Consider the following 20796-nt stretch of genomic DNA (forward strand, 5'->3'; position numbering starts at 1 on the left):
TCAAAACTGCCTAATAGCGACATATTCTCAAAAATCTTTCATCCGCTGTTTCACCCACTTAGGGGTGAAACTTTGAAAATTTCCTTCTTAAACGCCGGCTGCAATATAAGATCAACACCCCCTGCAAATATGGGCTGGACGATGAGTCAGCGCGCGAGTCGGTCAGTCAGGGCGTTCCCTGTGGTAAGTAGCCTGTTTGTGTGTTGGCAGCGCTATAGACTGTGTTAATATCGCTGACAGCGCTGCGGTGCCCTTGACAAGAGATTCTGTGGTTGGACGGACTAGCAGTTAGCGAGTGGATAGAGAAGCGTATGAACATGTTTTTCTTAGTAGAGACTGTGTGTTGGTTGGGCACGCAATGCAAGGCTAGATGAAATTGCTTATGAGATGCAAGAAAAGGTATCATAATGGATGTATGGTTGATAATGTTTGGGTAGTGGAATTATTGACAACTATATAGTTCTTGGAACTGGATGTCACATGAATTAAGTAAAATTTTCTAAATACATTGTTTGCTGTTCAACAAACTTTTGATAACCATATACCTCCTAGTAGTTAGAGTAGGTAGAATCCTCTTACTTAGCTGGCTGTTGTTGCTACTTGCTGTAATTCCTGTAGTTCGTGTTATGAAGATTTTCTGTGGGGTAAGTGACTTACGAAAAAGAATGGGGTTTCCATTAGCGGGATTCGTAGTTGTAATGAGTTTGTCCAATTATCAGAGCTGGAAGTAGTTTGATATTCCCCTAATTTCATATATTTTGGATTTGTATTGTTAGGATTTCTTGCAATTCAGGGCTATTATTTTGTGTTAATTATTGGAAGTCATGTTGTCAACGTATAGCAGTCAGATTGCGTTCGGCTTGTGTATTGTGGGTAGGTTAAGTTTGAGTTGTCTTGGTCAGGGAAATTCTGTAGGACAGTGTTTAATAAAAAAAGACTGTTTCACCTGTACGTAGAGATTAAACAAAGCAAAGTGAATCTATTCCTGTTGTTGTTGTTGTTGTTGTTGTTGTTGTTTTCACTCCGAAGACTGGTTTGATGCAGTTCCCCAATGCTAGTATGTCCTCTGCAAGCCTCTACACTGACTACTGCAATCTACATCCTTCTGAATCTGCTTACTGTACTCAACCCTTGGTCTCCCTCTACAGCAGTTACCCCTCAAACTCTCCACCATTACCAAATTAATATGCATCAGAATGTCCTGTTGGTTAGCCCTGCTTTTAGTCAAATTGTGCCATAAATTCATTTTCATCCTGTTTCGCTTCTGTATCTTCTCATCATTAATCCCCCTAATATTCAGCAGTCTTCTGAAGCATCACATTTCGAAAACTTCCATTCTCTTTTCTCCTGAGCTTTTAATCGTACATGCTTCGCTTTCATACAGTGACTTCACGAAGGACTTCCTAACGCTTAAATTTATTTTCGATATCACTAGTTCTTCTTCTTTGAGAAAATAAGTCTTGATGTTGTTATAGTTAAGCTACACTCCTGGAAATTGAAATAAGAACACCGTGAATTCATTGTCCCAGGAAGGGGAAACTTTGACACATTCCTGGGGTCAGATACATCACATGATCACACTGACAGAACCACAGGCACATAGACACAGGCAACAGAGCATGCACAATGTCGGCACTAGTAGTGTATATTCACCTTTCGCAGCAATGCAGGCTGTTAGTCTCCCATGGAGACGATCATAAAGCTGCTGGATGGAGTCCTGTGGAACGGCTTGCCATGCCATTTCCACCTGGCGCCTCAGTTGGATCAGCGTTCGTGCTGGACGTGCAGACCGCGTGAGACGACGCTTCATCCAGTCCCAAACATGCTCAATGGGGGACAGATCCGGAGATCTTGCTAGCCAGGGTAGTTGACTTGCACCTTCTAGGGCACGTTGGGTGGCACGGGATACATGCGGACTTGCAGTGTCCTGTTGGAACAGCAAGTTCCCTTGCCGGTCTAGGAATGGTAGAACGATGGGTTCGATGACGGTTTGGATGTACCGTGCACTATTCAGTGTCCCCTTGACGATCACCAGAGGTGTACGGCCAGTGTAGGAGATCGCTCCCCACACCATGATGCCGGGTGTTCGCCCTGTGTGCCTCGGTCGTATGCAGTCCTGATTGTGGCGCTCACCTGCACGGCGCCAAACACGCATACGACCATCATTGGCACCAAGGCAGAAGCGACTCTCATCGCTGAAGACGACACGTCTCCATTCGTCCCTCCATTCATGCCTGTCGCGACACCACTGGAGGCGGGCTCCACGATGTTGGGGCATGAGCGGAAGACGGCCAAACGGTGTGCGGGACCGTAGCCCAGCTTCATGGAGACGGTTGCGAATGGTCCTCGCCGATACCCCAGGAGCAACAGTGTCCCTAATTTGCTGGGAAGTGACGGTGCGGTTCCCTACGGCACTGCGTAGGATCCTACGGCCTTGGCGTGCATCCGTGCGTCGCTGCGGTCCGGTCCCAGGTCGACGGGCACGTGCACCTTCCGCCGACCACTGGCGACAACATCGATGTACTGTGGAGACCTCACGCCCCACGTGTTGAGCAATTCGGCGGTACGTCCACCCGGCCTCTAGCATGCCCACTATACGCCCCCGCTCAAAGTCCGTCAACTGCACATACGGTTCACGTCCACGCTGTCGCGGCATGCTACCAGTGTTAAAGACTGCGATGGAGCTCCAAATGCCACGGCAAACTGGCTGACACTGACGGCGGCGGTGCACAAATGCTGCGCAGCTAGCGCCATTCGACGGCCAACACCGCGGTTCCTGGTGTGTCCGCTGTGCCGTGCGTGTGATCATTGCTTGTACAGCCCTCTCGCAGTGTTCGGAGCAAGTATGGTGGGTCTGACACACCGGTGTCAATGTGTTCTTTTTTCCATTTCCAGGAGTGGATGTTTACTATCTTGTTTATTACTGCCAAGGTCAGTTATTTTCCTGTCCAATTACTAAAACTCGGCCTAGACATCTCATGTTCTAATGTCCCAAGAAGTACCTCACATTCATTCGACTACAGTTAATTACCTCCCCCCCCCAACCCCCTTACTTTTTGGTGTTCATGTTACAACCTATTTTCAAGCCAGTATCCATTCCGTTCAAGAAAATTCTAAAGTGTTTGCCAACTTTGGACAAATTACTATTTCATCGGTAAACTAGAAAGTTTTTGTTTAATTTCCCAGAAGTTTTCACCCGTTTTCCAACATTAGCCTTGGTTTCCTTTATTGCTTGCTCTATACACAGATTGAATAACTACGGGGATATAGTGCAGTCCCAACTACCTCTGTTTCATGTCCCTCGGCCCATCTAACTGCAGTCTGGTTTCGGCCAAGTTTTAGAGAAGTTTTGGCTTCCTAGATTTTATGCCTGATAACTTCAGAATATCGTAGAATATATTCCAGTAAACATCGTTAAAAGCTTTAAAAATTATCATTTTATAATTTTCTCCATTTGTCATTGTTGCGTCCTTGACTGTATTACTATAGTAAACAAAAGGACAAACGGTCTTCAGTTTGAAATCGTTATTTTTATTTCTATATACGATGCATTTCGAGCCTTAGGGCTCAGCTGCAGATGCTTCACTAATTTGTGTTAGAGTTGTTACTCGCCGTGTTAGGAAGTACATAGGTAGATTACAGTAAGTTATCGGTACAGGTTGCAAATATAGTGGGCGTTGCTGATAAAGTAAGGACATCCAGTGTCTGGTTACACATTTGAGTTATATTCAAAGCCACCCACACTATCTCTTCCCCCGGGAACCGCTGGGAATTGAGCAAGGTTACCTAGGTAGTTGTGCTCCACTAGATGATGGTGTTGCCGCCATTTTTACATCACGTGATGATCATATAGTTACGTCATGACCTTGAATATAAGTCACACAATTGCCTGGGTGCTTCCCCTAGGTGGCACTGATCAATTCCTGGTTCAGTGTTGAGGGTTGAATTGCGCAAGTGTGTAATCTGCACTGGATATCCTTATCAGCAATGCCCACTATATTTGGACTCGCATTGATAACGTACTTAATAGAAGGCGACACACTGTGACTAAAATTTTTATAAAAATTAAGATGAACCTGTAAACGTACTTACTGTTTCCAGTAATAGTTACATAGTTTTTCAGCACAGTATGACTAAACGTATTTATCTGCTCATACACACTTTCTCACACAATACGTGTGAACAAAATACAAAAAAGTCAAAGAACAGACAAATCTAAAGCTGTTAAATTTTCACACATACAAAGGTGTTGCTATTTCTAAGATGAGGCAAGGATCGTATGTTAGTGTTTATACACGGATGTCGCTTAGAAAAAGATTATTTGTGCATATATCAGATGTGACCTTTTGTTATGAAACAGTTGCAAGCAGTAAATACTTGTTTATTTAACGAAGAAATAAACTTTTGAAATTGCCGAACAAATTGTGGCTGTTATACTCAGTTTGTTCATTTAACATGTTTTCAGAAAATTTTTCGCTGTGTAACATATCTGATATTTCTAGCAGATAAAGTTTTCTATCATTACTTTCTTACTAGAACAATTAGAAATACTGTCACACAGAAAATTTGTCTAAAAACAGATTTTAATAGACACAACAAGTATTTAACAGTTCCAACTACTTCATAACGTAAGATCAAATCTGATATTTGCACAAATAATTGTTTTCCTAATGATATCCGTGTATAAATAATAATGTAACCACCTTGTATCATCTTAGAAATAGCAACATTTCTGTGAATGTGAAACGTGTAGTGTCCTCACTTTGAGTATTCGTTGAACTTGTTTGAATTTTGTTTACATACGTGCTTTAAGACGAAAAGTGTGCATATATAGATCAAACTATTTACTCATACTGTATTTGAAAACTATGTAACTGCTGCTGGAAAAAGTAACGAATTTTTCTTAGTTTCATAAAAATTGTAATTACAATATGCCATCGTGTAATATGCGTATGTACCTCAAAAGCTAATGCAGACTAGTGAAGCACCTGAAGATGAGCCCTCAGGGCTCGAAAGACTTCGTGTATTGAAATAAATATCACGATTTATAACCGAAGGCAGTTCGTTTTATTTTTACTTTATCATTTATTTCTTAAACATAATGCTTTTTTCCCGTGGAGTGCTGTGGTATGGAAATGAAATAATACTGAGTTATTCCAGACTGTTTCCTTCGAAAGGGTATTTTCTTAAGAATGATATGATTCTGTAGCATCGTGAATAACCTAATCACTATGGAATTGCTAAGAATGTCTTGGTGTTTCTTGTGATTTTCAACCCATTTATTCTGAAATAAGTTAGTATATGCAAAAGTCAAGAAATAAAACTTCTTGGTGTAGCAGTAGGCACAGCGCACGCTAGACACAGGCAAGAGATGTCAGACGATACAGAGTAATGAAGCACCTGTCGTCCACAGCAGATTCGGCGACGCCTCCAGACAACAGACGCAGATCGACGCCGCCCGCACTGTCCCGTTCCTAAGTACTAGTGCCGCAGGAGTGTGAAGACGAGGTCTCCTGCTGCTCAAGTGCTTATCAATGGGGAGGCCCACACACACAAACACGCACGCAGTCTGTACGAGAGTGCAACTGGACGAAACTGTTGCGCCGTGTTAAGCACCCTCTGCATCGTACGTCAGTGGTTTGCAGAGTAGGTATATAGATATAGACGTATAGAATCATCCTCATTTAAGACAGCGTTCAGTCTGGAGCATAGCCCCCTTATAAAATTCCTCCATGATCCCCTATTCAGTGCTAACATTGGTGCCTCTTCTGATGTTAAACCTATTACTTCAAAATCATTCTTAACCGAATCCAGGTACCTTCTCCTTGGTCTGCCCCGACTCCTCCTACCCTCTACTGCTGAACCCATGAGTCTCTTGGGTAACCTTGCTTCTCTCATGCGTGTAACATGACCCCACCTTCTAAGCCTGTTTGCCCTGACTGCTACATCTATAGAGTTCATTCCCAGTTTTTCTTTGATTTCCTCACTGTGGACACCCTCCTTCCATTGTTCCCATCTACTAGTACCTGCAATCATCTTAGCTACTTTCATATCCGTAACCTCAACCTTGTTGATAAGGTAACCTGAATCCACCCAGCTTTCGCTCCCATACAACAAAGTTGGTCGAAAGATTGAACGGTGCACAGATAACTACACCTCGCTTCCAGTTCTTTCACTGTGTTGCCATCCTGTGACAATATGCATCCTAAGTACTTGAAACTGTCCACCTGTTCTAACTTTGTTTGTCCTATTTTGCACTCAATGTGTTTATATTTCTTTCCCACTGACATTACTTTCGTTTTGGAGATGCTAATCTTCATACCATAGTCCTTACATTTCTGATCTAGCTCTGAAATATTACTTTGCAAACTTTCAATCGAATCTGCCATCACAACTAAGTCATCCGCATAAGCAAGACTGCTTATTTTGTGTTTATCTTGATCTCACCCAGCCAGTCTATTGTTTTCAACATATGATCCATAAATAATATGAACAACAGTGGAGACAGGTTGCAGCGTTGTCTTACCGCTGAAACTACTCTGAACCTGAACTCAATTTACCGTCAACTCTAACTGCTGCCTGACTATCTATTGCTTGCAAAAGTTTGCCTCCTATTCCATAATCTCGTAGAACAGACAATAACGTCCTCCTAGGAACCCGGTCATATGCCTTTTCTATATCTATAAAGCATAGATACAGTTCCCTGTGCCACTCATAACACTTCTCCATTATTTGCCGTAAGCTAAAGATCTGTTCCTGACAACCTCTGAGGCCTAAACCCACACTGATCTTCATCCAATTGGTCCTCAAGTAATACTCGCACTTTCCTTTCAACAATACCTGAGAAGATTTTACCCACAACGCTGATTATAGATACCTCTGTAGTTACAATCTTTTCTGTTTCCATGTTTAAAGATTGGTGTGATTACTGCCTTTTTCCAGTCTGATGGAACCTGTCCCGACTCCCAGGCCATTACAATTATCCTGTGTAGCAATTTAAGACCTGACATTCCACTGTATTTGATGACATAGAAACGGAAACAATTTTTCATTACGCCACACACAAGAGGAAAGAACTCACTGTCACTGAGATCAACCTGATACAAAAGCGAATAATGAAATCATCGCTTTCATAGTCATAGGATCTGCACAATACATACATGTGTGGAACATTAAAATTTTGCTTTTTCTCGCTTGTTGGTTGATGTACAGTAATGTTATGTCAATTGTTAATACACTCTAAGACAAGAAAATGACGCACCACGAAGGAGTCGGGCAAACAGCTCACAACTTGATATTCCTACGGGTATCGAAGGGAAAAGCAAAATTATTAATTTCGGTGGCCGATGGATGTTTTATGGTTGGTTGATTCGGGGAAGGTAACCAAACAGCTAGGTCGGATTAGGAAAGTGTGGGGAAGGAAGTCGGCCGTGCCCTCTCAAAGGAATCTTCCCGCCATTTGCCTGAATCGATTTAGAGAAATCACGGAAAACCTAAATAAAGATGGCCTGACGCGGGTTTGAACCGTTGTCCTCCCGAATAACAGTCGAGTGTACTGACAACTGCGCCACTTGGCAAGCATAGCAAACAGAGGACATGTAGACACCAGGGAATAACATCTTTAAGTAGTTCATTCCACGCAGTTGAACACTAACTATACCTCGCAGACAGGTGCGTGTACAATATAGACAGATGTCAGTAGTTGAGAGACGATCCGTAGCTGGGCTCAAAGAAGCCGGTTGGAGTAATGGGCAAATCGTTCGACGTTTAAATACGACAGATGCCACTGTTCGACGATGGTGGTAAGAATGGGTGAACCGTGACAGCGTCAAGACGAAAACGGTCGACCTAGAACGACTACAGAACGTGAGGCCGAGCAATTGTAAGACAGGCGTTCACAGCCCCGGATTCATCATCATTGATCCGACGTGCAAATGCTGTTTCTCTGGCCACAAGGACTATCAATAGGTGGCTCATAGAAAGAAGGCTGAGCTCACGATGCCTCTTACGTTGACTACCATGGACGTATCTATGTACGTCAACAAGCCCGTTTGTAGTGGTGTTGAGAATCTGACTGGAGTAGAATTGTCTACAGTGATGAGCCCCGCTTCGAACTGAGCTCTGACGACCAGTGAAGAAGTGTCTGGAGACACCAGCAAAAGTGGTGGGATACCCGACTGTGATCCGCCATATGGCCCGACAACCAGTAGTTCTGGCGTGGCGTCCCATTTCTTTTCGTAGCAGGACCATTTCGTTGCCATTCGCGGCACCCGTACACCATGGAGTCACGTACATGACATTCTGCGTCCCGTTTTGTTGCCCTTCGTGCCAAACCATTCTAGTATTACATTTTAGCAGGATAATGGCCATCTGCAAACGATGATGATTCCTACTGTGTGTCGTCGTGCTTGTGAAACCCTCCTTTCGCCAGTAAGGTCGCCGGATCGCTACTCAGTTGAGGAGGAGATTAGTGTTTAACGTCCAATCGACAACGAGGTTGAGACGGTTACCAGTTGACGTTCGGAACGTTATGGACAGGGTCCCCGTGCCACTTCGTGATTTTGACGATTTGACTCGCCAGTTGGACAGAATTTGGCACGATATCCCTCACGAAGACATCCAACAGCTCTATAAATCAATGTCAGTCTTGCAAATCTTGCATAATGGCCAGAGTAGTATCAACGTGTCATAGCCTTCCTCAGTTTTTTAATCTTTTTCTCTAGATATTGTAATCGTTTGTTTTTCTGTACATGTGCATCAAATCTACCGATTTCCGTCCCATTCAGATAATTCCTTCGTGGTTTGTCTTTTTTTGTTTTAAAGTGTAATTACCAGGCAATTAAGGGGTGTCAATCTGGCTTAGGATCTGAAAAGTTATTTTTCTAATTATTTGTAATTAAAAAATTTTAAAAGTGCATAAACCATGGTGTGAAAATTTAAACTTAAAGGTTTTGTAGGAAGACCTAGATTAATATTATGAAGAGACATCTCATTGTATGAAACTCAACTGAATACTGTATAAACATTAGCAGATGTGAAAGACCAATGCCAACAAAAATATGAATTAAGAAATTCCAGTAGCTGTGTAATATAAAAAAATTCATTTTATCATTTTGGAATCATTGTATTGTCAATAAAGATTAAGAGCAAAATGGAATATACTGTAACATGAAAATATTTTTAATTTGCTGATCTCAGAGTTAAAATAGTGCAAATACTGATTTACGTGTTAAAATTCTATATAATGATAAATGTTAGAAGCCACTAAAGACTGTTTTCGTTGTTAGTTTTTGAACAATGGAATTGTATTACTTGCTATCTTGGTATTAAAATTGTCATTATTTTATTTATGAAGTATCTGTTTTGTAAACTTAACCCGTGCACCACGGAGGTAGATCAGTTTCATAAGTATCCATAATTTCTCTTGCTTTGATAAACATTTTGCAGAGTCTCAGAATTTCATGGAATTATACAGCAATCCAGACTCTCACATAAAACAGAGGGAATGTCTATATGAAGGGACTGTAGATTTATATGTAACAGAAATAGAAGACGATTGCTAACACCTAATATTAAATAGTAATTTTTCTTACAGAAGATATTTGCGGTTTCTCTAATTAAAATGAAATACGAACTGCAGCTTATTAGAAAATAAGTAGCAACTGAACGTAATGTTATCAAAAAAGTGAATTCCCACACACAGAATGTATAACTTCACATCGTCCCAAACAACTGACCATAAACAAAAATAAAACGTAAAATAGTTCTCATGAAACAAGTTTATGTAAGTTGTAATAAGTAGATGCAACTAAAAAAGGTAGGGCATTTAAGTTTGATTGTGTCTCACCTACATTTTCAGGGCTTTCCTGCCATGTTATTTTTCATCAAAAGTGAAAACATAGTGAAATATCGAAGAAAGAGAATGCAAGAGTATATTGGAGCTGAAATATTGTTTTCTGTGAAGCTCTGTCGCCCGTTGAGTTGCCTGGAACAAGAGTACGTTAAAAAAAGAAATTCAAGAGAAAAATCAGATACGAATCGTCTAAAAATCGGTGTCTACTAACTCTAAACTATTATTCTCAAATTCTAAGCATTTGCAAACAAACATTGCTCAGCCCACTTAACATGATGCTATGTATCAGAAGTACTACTGTATACAAAAAGTGCTAAAAGTTTTTTGGTAACTTTTTTGTCATTTTATATTTACTAGTATTTGTCGTTTTATACAGTACCGGCTGCTCGACGGCATATACATGACTATCAAAGAGTGCAAACATGGTGAGCCTGGTGAAGCGTAGATTATCTAAGGCTTCCTTAGTATGAAGTAAGGCAAATACCCATGATTTATCGCACTCTGTGTAAATGTTCTGTTGTATTAGTAATTAGCCACAATTCTGCGCCTGAGAAGTATAAACAAAGAACCTGACGACCATTTCCTCGCAGTTAACTGGAGCGCATTACAAAACTATAATCATCCGCCAAATTATGATCATAAATAGCCTCCATTCATAAGAAAGTGTCCTTCCTTTAATTGAAGTTCTCTAGAATTGTGGGACTCACTAAGTAAGGCCAGATCCAAACTACACAATTCAAAGACGTTATATGTCTCATACCAACCGGAATTACGTATCCGTGTTCTTGTACTAGTATATCAACATCTGTACTGCGTGGCAGAATGTGCTTCTGGTACCCCATGTAGTTGTACAATTCGCGAATGCTGCGTAGATAGACTGCCGGTTAATTTCTGTATAAGCTCCAATTTCTCTTATTTCCCAGTCATCGTCATTTCGCGAAATGTCTGTGTGAGGAAGTAATATGTAGAGCGAATCCTCATAGAACACACACTCGGAATTTTTACAATAATCTTTTCTGTTATGCACATCGCCTCCCCTGAAGCGACTGCCACTGGAATTTGAAGAACATCTCAGCACCGATATTATGCTTAATAAATGATCCCGTGACGAAATTCGTCGCTTTCGTTTCGAACTGGCCCAACTAAAGTTTTGTAGGAGAGTTAATCCGTGCAAAAGTATATGTTCCTAGAATTCTTCTAATGTATCTGTCTGCCATCTGCATTTTAAAAATTAATTTATGCTGTCATTCCAGTTTACATCACTTTGGACAGATCCTTCTACTCTGCGTTTCTAAGAGAACAACTTGGAAAATATATACTGATTGATTTATTTGACTCACAGACCTGATTTGATGTTTTTTTTTTACCTTATAGTCTAGCTGTTGCACGAAGGGCGTAATTTGTCCCATTGCTCTGGAAAGTGACAGAGAAAGCTGGTAAGAATGGTACAAACATAATGTTCTTGTTGAATGCCTGCAAGGAAAAAACGAAGAGCTTTCAGGTCCAAGGAACATGGGGACATGAAACCATTCCACTAACCTGGAAAGCGATTGTTGAAGAAATATCGGACGTCGGTGAGCTATTGTGGCAGTGCGCCATCTTGCATAAAGTCCACGCTGTATTGTTGGCCAGTCTCATCAATCACATTTATTGAACTGTTTTCCAGCGTATTTAAGTACATTATTCCACTGACCGTTTTTTTGTGGAAAAATAATGGGCCATGAACTTTGTTCTTCCTCAAGGCACTAAGAGTGTTAACTTCTGGGCTATCTTGAACACATTCCCTGTTTTGTCACGGATTTACATTACCCAAGTCCGCCTCCGTAGCGTAGCGGTAGCGTTACCTCCTACAGTTGCGTTTATCAACTTTGGTGCTCAAGTTTAAAGTCGACTCGTCACAGATGACGTTTCCAGTGAATTCTTCCGTTTTATCCAATCGATGCAGCACTTACTCACAAAAACTATTGCAAGTAGTCTTAAGTGTTTTTCGTTCTTGCACCTTTCTTAATTTGTATATTGAGAGATGCAAGTGTCTCTTTAACAAATGCAAATCGAACACATGTGGGATGGCCAGGTCGTGAGCAGCACTCCATGCCGATTTTATAGAACTGTTAGCAAATCTTTGCCTCAGTTGCTCTACGTCATCAGTCTCACGCGATCGATCTGAGGATTTTTAATCGCTTACCGGGCACAAAATTTCAGAACAGCTCTTACTCCGCTCATAAGTGGTAGACCTAGTGGAAGAGTCTGTACCGCACGTAGTATGAATATTACTTCGCACAGTTGTCACAGACTTTGATTCATGAAACCAGAACACGCAGCAAGTACATTCGCGACCAGGGAAGGCTTGCGATGGTGCGATTCGTACTAGCTTACTATGTACGTGTATAGTTCATCTATTTTCCCACAGAGTTATGCCAAGACCAGGTCTTCAAATTCTATGAATAAGTTTGTATCAAGTTGAAGAGTTCATTTGGAAACACTCTGTACATATTTTAGAATTGTTACTGTTTTCAGAAATCTATAATCGGTACTGATGATATTATTTTGATTTATGGGGCTCTCAATGGCGTGGTTATCGGCACCCGTACAAATTCCCAATCTTTTCCCTTTCCAGTCTCACCATTTCCCGAATGATGATGAAATAATGAGGGCAACACAAACACCCAGTCCCCGGGCGGAGAAAATCTCCGACCCGGTTGGGCATCGAAGCCGGGATCCCGTGAGTCAGGGGGAGCAACGCGGGCCACTACACAACGAACTGCGAGCCTAATTGGTACTATAATCGAACACTACTAGGTCTTGTTACCTATTTACCTGCAATACTTTACACTTTTTAACATTGAGACTGAACTGCCAATTCCTGCAAAAATTATCGTTCCTATGCAGATCTCCCAACATTTCTCTCCAATTTTCTGCCGTTGCAACATACTGTTGTATATAGAGAATAGCGTGATTTATAAAAGCTCACGGAGCTCTAGTGCCGTAGATCATTTGTAAATCTACAGCCCTATTTCACTTCCTTGCTGTAATTATTTATCGACTTTTTCTAGTGTTTATAGAGTTCTGGGTCAGAGTGTCTCTAATGTCCTGCAGTAGTCTGCATATTTCATCATGCTTATGAGTTTTGGACACAGATTAACCACTTCTGACAAAAATCTTAACTGCGAAAGAAATTTTCTGAAATGACTTAATGAAAAAATACAGAAAAATGATGAAAAGTAGCCTCTGTTGGCTAGAGCTTACCATTGCTGGCTATCAACGCGGTGGTTCTGTGTTCGTTTCTCAGTCGCTACAACAGATTTTTGAAAGTCAGAAAGACCTAGAACTGTGAGAAGCTCATGAAATATCTTAGTCAATGGCTTATACTCGGCTGGGAACCACATGATCTCTCTTGTCATGGTGACGCTCCCATCCTCACATAGGTCAGGGTGCTTAAATGTGCGGCCGAGACGTGTCCTTACCTTAGCGTCGCATGTTTAAAAACTTTCAAAAACTTATAATTTCATAATATAGACAAGCGTGATTACAAAGTAGTTTATGCAATGCGAGGTGTAGATTGCCTTTCCATTCTAAAGTAGCATTTCAACGGAAATTCCCTGACATTAAAACCGTGTAGCCTACTGAAGCTTGAACCCAGTCCACATTAGGCAAAGAGCCCAGTTGGCTCCCGGACCTACACGCAGTGTCCATCGGGAAGTTACACCACATCGCAAGAGCGGCAGTCCGACGCTCGAATCACGCAAGCATTTTATATGGTCAAAAGGTAAGCAATAAAGAACGAAATGCTCCAGTTATGAAATCATAAAAAATTGAAGTATTTCGACAACTTCGGCTTCTCAACAGACTGAAGGCGGCAAAGGAAAGATAAGAACTTCAAAAACCATATATTTCACGCTCGAAGTATCAGATTGTCACGTACGTAACCTCGTATTATTGTTGTTGTTGTTGGTGTTGGTGTTGGTGTTGGTGTTGTTGGTGTTGTTGGTGTTGTTACATTTCTATTTGGCACACTCTAGATTTAAAATTAGCCCCCAGGTTTAAATATTTATCTCCTGTTATGATTTAGCTTCTCCTTAGCAACTTGTTTTTATAACTTCAAGAAAAACCTCAAAAGACAAAATTATTTCGCACTTAGGATACGGGACTATCAATGAAATGATTATTTCAAGAACAATCAACAAGATTTATTTTGAATTAGAGAAAGATATAATCTCAATACTCAGCGCTAAGCAATATGAAAAGAAATCATTTAAAAAAAGCTTTCTGAAAATATAAAATGGATGTATAATAATATACAGATATGACTACATATTGTGATTCGGAGTAATGTTCAGCTTTTCAGCACAAGGTAAGGGGATATAACAGATCAGAATATGGGCTGCTACCGGAATCTACTATTCCCAATTTTGCTATTTCTTTGCAAACTGGCCAGTTGTATAAGTGTGGTATCACGATTAATTCTTGCATAATTATCTAAGTTTTCAAAAGATCTGAACATTTTAAATTTTGTTCAGTAGATATATCCTACATTTGCTTATCCAGTGACTAAACAGTACCTCTACTGACCAGATGAAAGACCACAAATCTAATCCAATTATTAGGTTTACGTAACTCACCTGCGCTCCTAAGACACAATGTAAAATTGCAGACTCTGACACAACGCCACACACCGTAGTCCTGATTCAGAATTTATAAAGGATTACAGAATTAACAATACCGCTAAATATCTTGAAAATTACTAGAAGAAATAGTAGTACTCTGTCTGCCGTTTATCTACTACAGTTAAGTGTTCATTAATGTATTATTTATATTCTTTGAAGGCAAGAATTTACTTGCATCTACGTTTGTATGCATAATCAATTAGCTCTTTTATACGAAATACGTATTTCTCAGAAATATTTCATGACAGTTTGTTGGATATTCGTGACGTATACGTCTGCTGCCTGATTTCAAAGATGGCGAACTCCATATAGCAAAATTATCAGGGGGCAAAAAGTTTACTGTCCCACAAGTGGTATTGTTGAAAAATTGTTCATTGATTATACAGTAGCAATAGTCTGAAATACAATCATACATTCTGTGTATTTTAGTATTCATTAAGAGATATTTACAGTTGAATACGGACATGATGGAATTTGTAACCAACAATTGGATATGGCCGCATTTTCCACCAAGATGGTGTCTGGTGGTGTGTGTTTCGTGGTGTGTGTCAGCTTCGTCAGTAATAGTAAGTCATGACTGATATAAAAGGCCTGTGTTGAAATTGTCCTGGTCAAATAACGAAATAGGCAATGTATGGAAATATAACTTTGGTAATATAAAACTGTTTACATATTATAAATTATTGCAAATAAACGAAGTCCGAAAAATATCTTAACTCTCCAGTAAAACAAGTTGACTGACGTCAATTTCATGTCCTTCATTAGACGATTCATTCAAACATTCATATTCAAGTTATGAATTGTCAGGTATTGATACATTTACTTCCACTCATTGGTTTTTCCCCAGGTTTCATTACCAACAAAGACTGGTAGATTTCAAAACGACCGTTTGGTTCGCCACTGACATCGATTGACTTCGGTTTCTTGGTTGAAACTAACCCTTTGGCTTGTGAATTCTTAAAATGAAGCTTAGATGGATCTTTAAGACAGGTTTAGCTTCCGCCTTGTAATCTTGATTGGTTCTATTTTTCCTACAAATTTGTGTTCAATGGTAATTAAATTCTCCTTCGTATACATTAAGCTACATAATCATATCGTTTGTCTTAATAATATTGTCTTAATAGTTCGGTGGCAGGAGGAACAAGACTTTTGGTCAGGTGAATACAGGGTTATAAATACAAAATCAAATACGGGTAATGCAGGAGTAGGTTTAATAATGAATAAAAAAAACAGGAGTACGGGTAAGCTACTACAAACAGCATAATGAACGCATTATTGTGGCCAAGATAGACACGAAGCCCATGCCTACTACAGTAGTACAAGTTTATATGCCAACTAGCTCTGGAGATGATGAAGAAATTGATGAAATGTATGATGAGATAAAAGAAATTATTCAGGTGGTCAAGGGAGACGAAAATTTAATTTTCATGGGTGACTGGAATTCGAGAGTAGGAAAAGGGAGAGAAGGAAACAGTGGGTGAATATGGATTGGGGGAGAGAAATAAAAGAGGAAGCCGTCTGGTAGAATTTTGCACAGAGCACAACTTAATTATAGCTAACACTTGGTTCAAGAATCACAAAAGAAGGTTGTATACGTGGAAGAATCCTGGAGATACTAGAAGGTATCAGATAGATTATATAATGGTAAGACAGAGGTTTAGGAACCAGGTTTTTAAATTGTAAGACATTTCCAGGGGCAGATGCGGACTCTGACCACAATCTATTGGTTATAACCTATAGATGAAAACTGAAGAAACTGCAAAAAGGTGGGAATTTAAGGAGATGGGACCTGGATAAACTAAAAGAACCAGTGGTTGTACAGAGTTTCAGGGAGAGCATAAGGAAACAATTGACAGGAATGAGGGAAAGAAATACAGTAGAAAAAGAATGGGTATGAAGTACTGAAGACAGCAGAGGATCAAGTAGGTAAAAAGACGAGGGCTACTAGAAATCCTTGGGTAACAGAAGAAATATTGAATTTAATTGATGAAAGGAGAAAATATAAAAACGCAGTAAATGAAGCAAGCAAAAGGGAATACAAACGTCTCAAAAATGAGATTGACAGGAAGTGCAAAATGGCTAAGCAGGGATGGCTAGAGGACAAATGTAAGGATGTAGAGGCTTATCTCACTAGGGGTAAGACAGATACTGCCTACAGGAAAATTAGAGACCTTTGGAGATAAGAGAACCACTTGTATGAATATCAAGAGCTCAGATGGAAACCCAGTTCTAAGCAAAGAAGGGAAAGCAGAAAGATGGAAGGAGTATATAGAGGATCTATATAAGGGCGATGTACTTGAGGACAATATTATGGAAATGGATGTAGAAAAAGATGAAATGGGAGATACAATATTGCGTGAAGAGTTTGACAGAGCACTGAAAGACCTGAGTCGAAACAAGGCCCCCGGAGTAGACAACATTCCATTGGAACTACTGACGGCCTTGGGAGAGCCAGCCCTGACAAAACTCTACCGTCTGGTGAGCAAGATGTATGAGACAGGCGAAATACCCTCAGACTTCAAGATGAATATAATAATTCCAATCCCAAAGAAAGCAGGTGTTGACAGATGTGAAAATTACCGAACTATCAGTTTAATAAGTCACAGCTGCAAAATACTAACGCGAATTCTTTACAGACGAATGGAAAAACTGGTAGAAGCCGACCTCGGTGAAGATCAGTTCGGATTCCGCAAAAATGATGGAACACGTGAGGAAATACTGACCCTACGACTTATCCTAGAAAATAGATTAAGGAAAGGCAAACCTAAATTTCTAGCATTTGTAGACTTAAAGAAAGCTTTTGACAATGTTGGCTGGAATACTCTCTTTCAAATTCTGAAGGTGGCACGGGTAAAATACAGGGAGCCAAAGGCTATTTACAATTTGTACAGAAACCAGATGGCAGTCATAAGAGTTGAGGGGCATGAAAGGGAAGCAGCGGTTCGGAAGTGGGTGAGACAGGGTTGCAGCCTGTCCCCGATGTTATTCAATCTGTATATTGAGCAAGTAGTAAAGGAAACAAAAACAAAAATTAAGAGTAGGTATTAAAATCCATGGAGAAGAAATAAAAATTTTTGGGGTTCGCCGATGACATTGTAATTCTGTCAGTGACAGCAAAGGACTTGGAAGAGCAGTTGAAAGGAATGGATAGTGTATTGAAAAGAGGATATAAGATGAACATCAACAAAAGCAAAACGAGGATAATGGAATGTAGTCAAATTAATTCAGGTGATGCTGTGGGAATTAGATTAGGAAATGAGACGCTTAAAGTAGTAAAGGAGTTTTGCTATTTGGGAAGCAAAATAACTGATGATGGTCGAAGTAGAGAGGATATAAAATGTAGACTGGCAATGGCAAGGAAAGCGTTTCTGAATAAGAGAAATTTGTTAACATTGAGTATAAATTTATGTGTCAGGAAGTCGTTTCTGAAAGTATTTGTATGGAGTGTAGCCATGTATGGAAGTGAAACATGGACGATAAATAGTTTAAACAAGAAGAGAATAAAAGCGTTTGAAATGTGGTGCTACAGAAGAATGCTGAAGATTAGATGGGTAGTCACATAACTAATAAGGAGGTATTGAATAGAATTGGGGAGAAGAGGAGTTTCTGGCACAACTTGACCAGAAGAAGGGACCGGTTGGTAGGACATGTTCTGAGGCATCAAGGGATCACAAATTTAGCATTGGAGGGCAGCGTGGAGGGTAAAAATCGTAGAGGGAAACCAAGAGATGAATACACTAAGTAGATTCAGAAGGATGTAGGTTGCAGTAAGTACTGGGATATGAAGAAGCTTGCATAGGATAAAGTAGCATGGAGAGCTGCATCAAACCAGTCTCAGGACTGAAGACAACAACAATAATAATACTTCTTTCTATTGCATCAAATACTCGACACACAGCAAGAAAGCCGTGTCAGAGGAAACACTAGTTCAATTTTATGATCGTAACTTTTGTTCTTTGTAGACAAATAACACACATTGTTAAAAAGGTCGTATTTTTGTTTTGTCCTGGTCACCCATCTGCTACAGGCCGCACAGTATCTTTGCCTTCAAAATAGTCAATTCACATTTACACCCAAGTTCCTCAGATATTGCAGAGGCTATTTCGTTTGAAGACTTCATTTCACGCTCAGTCCAAGAATAAATTGATACATTCTCTTTATGTAGAACTTCAGATACACTGGAACATCCAGTTGCTGCCTTGAATAGTATGTGATTTGGTCTGGAAGTTTCTGTAATGACATATTTTTCTGCATGTCATATGTCATTACAGCTACATTATTTTCTACTTTCTTAAAGACAAAAAAATCCTGAAGCAAGAGTTTTGTGTACAGATAATTCTGTTTTCAGTTTCTTCAAGGCTAGCCGCATATAAGTGTCTAAAAAACACTCTTTAAGTGTTAAGTCACCAGAAACTGATACTTGATATATATTCAACATTTTGGGTACAGAAAAGTTTGATTAAAGATAAATACGAGTACTTCTTGCTCTAATGTAGTAAGATTCAGTGCCTTTAAATTGCTTGACAAAATCTGAGTTAATCGGTTTTATTTTAATAAATGCCAGCCTTCTTTTAACCATCTCGTATTACAACAGGGAACAGAGATCCTCCTCTCTTAAATATTATAAACACCTTCAGCTCCTTGTTCTGTAATACGGAAAACCTCGCTGAATACCTGACTACATATTTTTATTCTGTTTGCTGCCGCAGTTTGTAGAAAGTATGAGTTACTCTTTTTAATAGACCTTGCTCTGTTTCCAGGTCTGTTTCCGTGGATCTGTTAAGAGCTGTTGAACAAAACTTAAGAAGGAAGGCATGTGTGGTGGTTTTGGATTTAATAGATTGTAATGCTGTATGAAACATGTTTATATCGTGCATCTTTAACAATCTGCAACGTTTCTTTCCTCTGTGGCCACATGCAAGCTCAGGTAATGCATTTGCTGCACACCTGAAAATAACAATGACGTTAAAACATCAACGAGGTTACTTTTAAGACTAACTCAGAGCCTTCTGTTTTTATTTTTTATGAAATGCATTTTAACCATCAGCTGTTTATTGTTCCATTAGTCATCTACCGACTATGATTATTAACTAGAATCCAGGATATAGGGTACAACAGAGTAGCTAAAAACAATATCGAAACTATCCATAATTGTATAACCAGTTTGTCTTAAAATACTAACAGTCATGTTTTATATCAAACATGTAGACTTCACAGGAGGAACAAGATGAAAGATTACTGGAAACATCGCTCAAAAGTCAAGTTATATCAAAGAATGTGTATTTGTAGTTCTGTTTTTGTCTTTTCCAATTTAATAGATTTGGAACTTTCATTCTTCCTTTATACATGGGAGGTTCTTTTGCAACTCCTCACATATATCTATTGGTATCGTTGAACACAGTTTTTAATAATGGTTCGTTAGTAAACTCTGCAGTAATAAATGTTGTGGTTGGCCGGAGAGCCAACACATTGTAACTGAAGGAGGCCGAAATGCACGCGTTTTAGCTCACGCAGGCTGGCGTGAGGTCTGGAACATGACAAGGGAATTAGAATTGAGAAAAACGCACGTAGCTGGTGGAATACTTAACTTTAATCCATTAATGAAGAACGTCGTTCTTCATGGTACATGATTCACTATATCAATAGTACGGATACTGGCGCCTTGCTAGGTCGTAGCAAATAACGTAGCTGAAGGCTATGTTAACTATCGTCTCGGCAAATGAGAGCGTAGAAGTCGGCTGTACAACTGGGGCGAGTGCTAGGAATTCTCTCTAGACCTGCCGTGTGGCGGCGCCCGGTCTGCAATCACTGATAGTGGCGACACGCGGGTCCGACGTATACTAACGGACCGTGGCCGATTTAAAGGCTACCACCTGTCAAGTGTGGTGTCTGGCGGTGACACCACAATAAGCAATAACAGATGCAGAACACACTGCTCGTCAATATAACTCTAATAAACGTCATGAGCTTGCGGGGTCAGGCGACAGAGTAAAACTTTGTGAATGTCACTTGGAGGAAATGACCGTTTTTGTCACCACCTCATTTTAGGGCTGGCTGACTTCGTAGCTAGGACAGACGTTTAGATATAGTTTTAACATGTTTCTGGCCGTTTTTGCGACTCTTTGCTCTTCAAATCTCAACTCACAAAAAAATGGAGTTGCCATCTTTACAACCAGGCTACAGAATCGCTGATAGCTCGCGATTCCCAAAGAATCTAATGAATATGACGCGACGAACCGGACAAATGTGGCAATATCTCTGCCTGGCTGTGGGTCGGGT

Source organism: Schistocerca gregaria, chromosome 3 (genome assembly GCF_023897955.1).
Source record: "Schistocerca gregaria isolate iqSchGreg1 chromosome 3, iqSchGreg1.2, whole genome shotgun sequence".
In the NCBI taxonomy this organism is placed as follows: domain Eukaryota; kingdom Metazoa; phylum Arthropoda; class Insecta; order Orthoptera; family Acrididae; genus Schistocerca; species Schistocerca gregaria.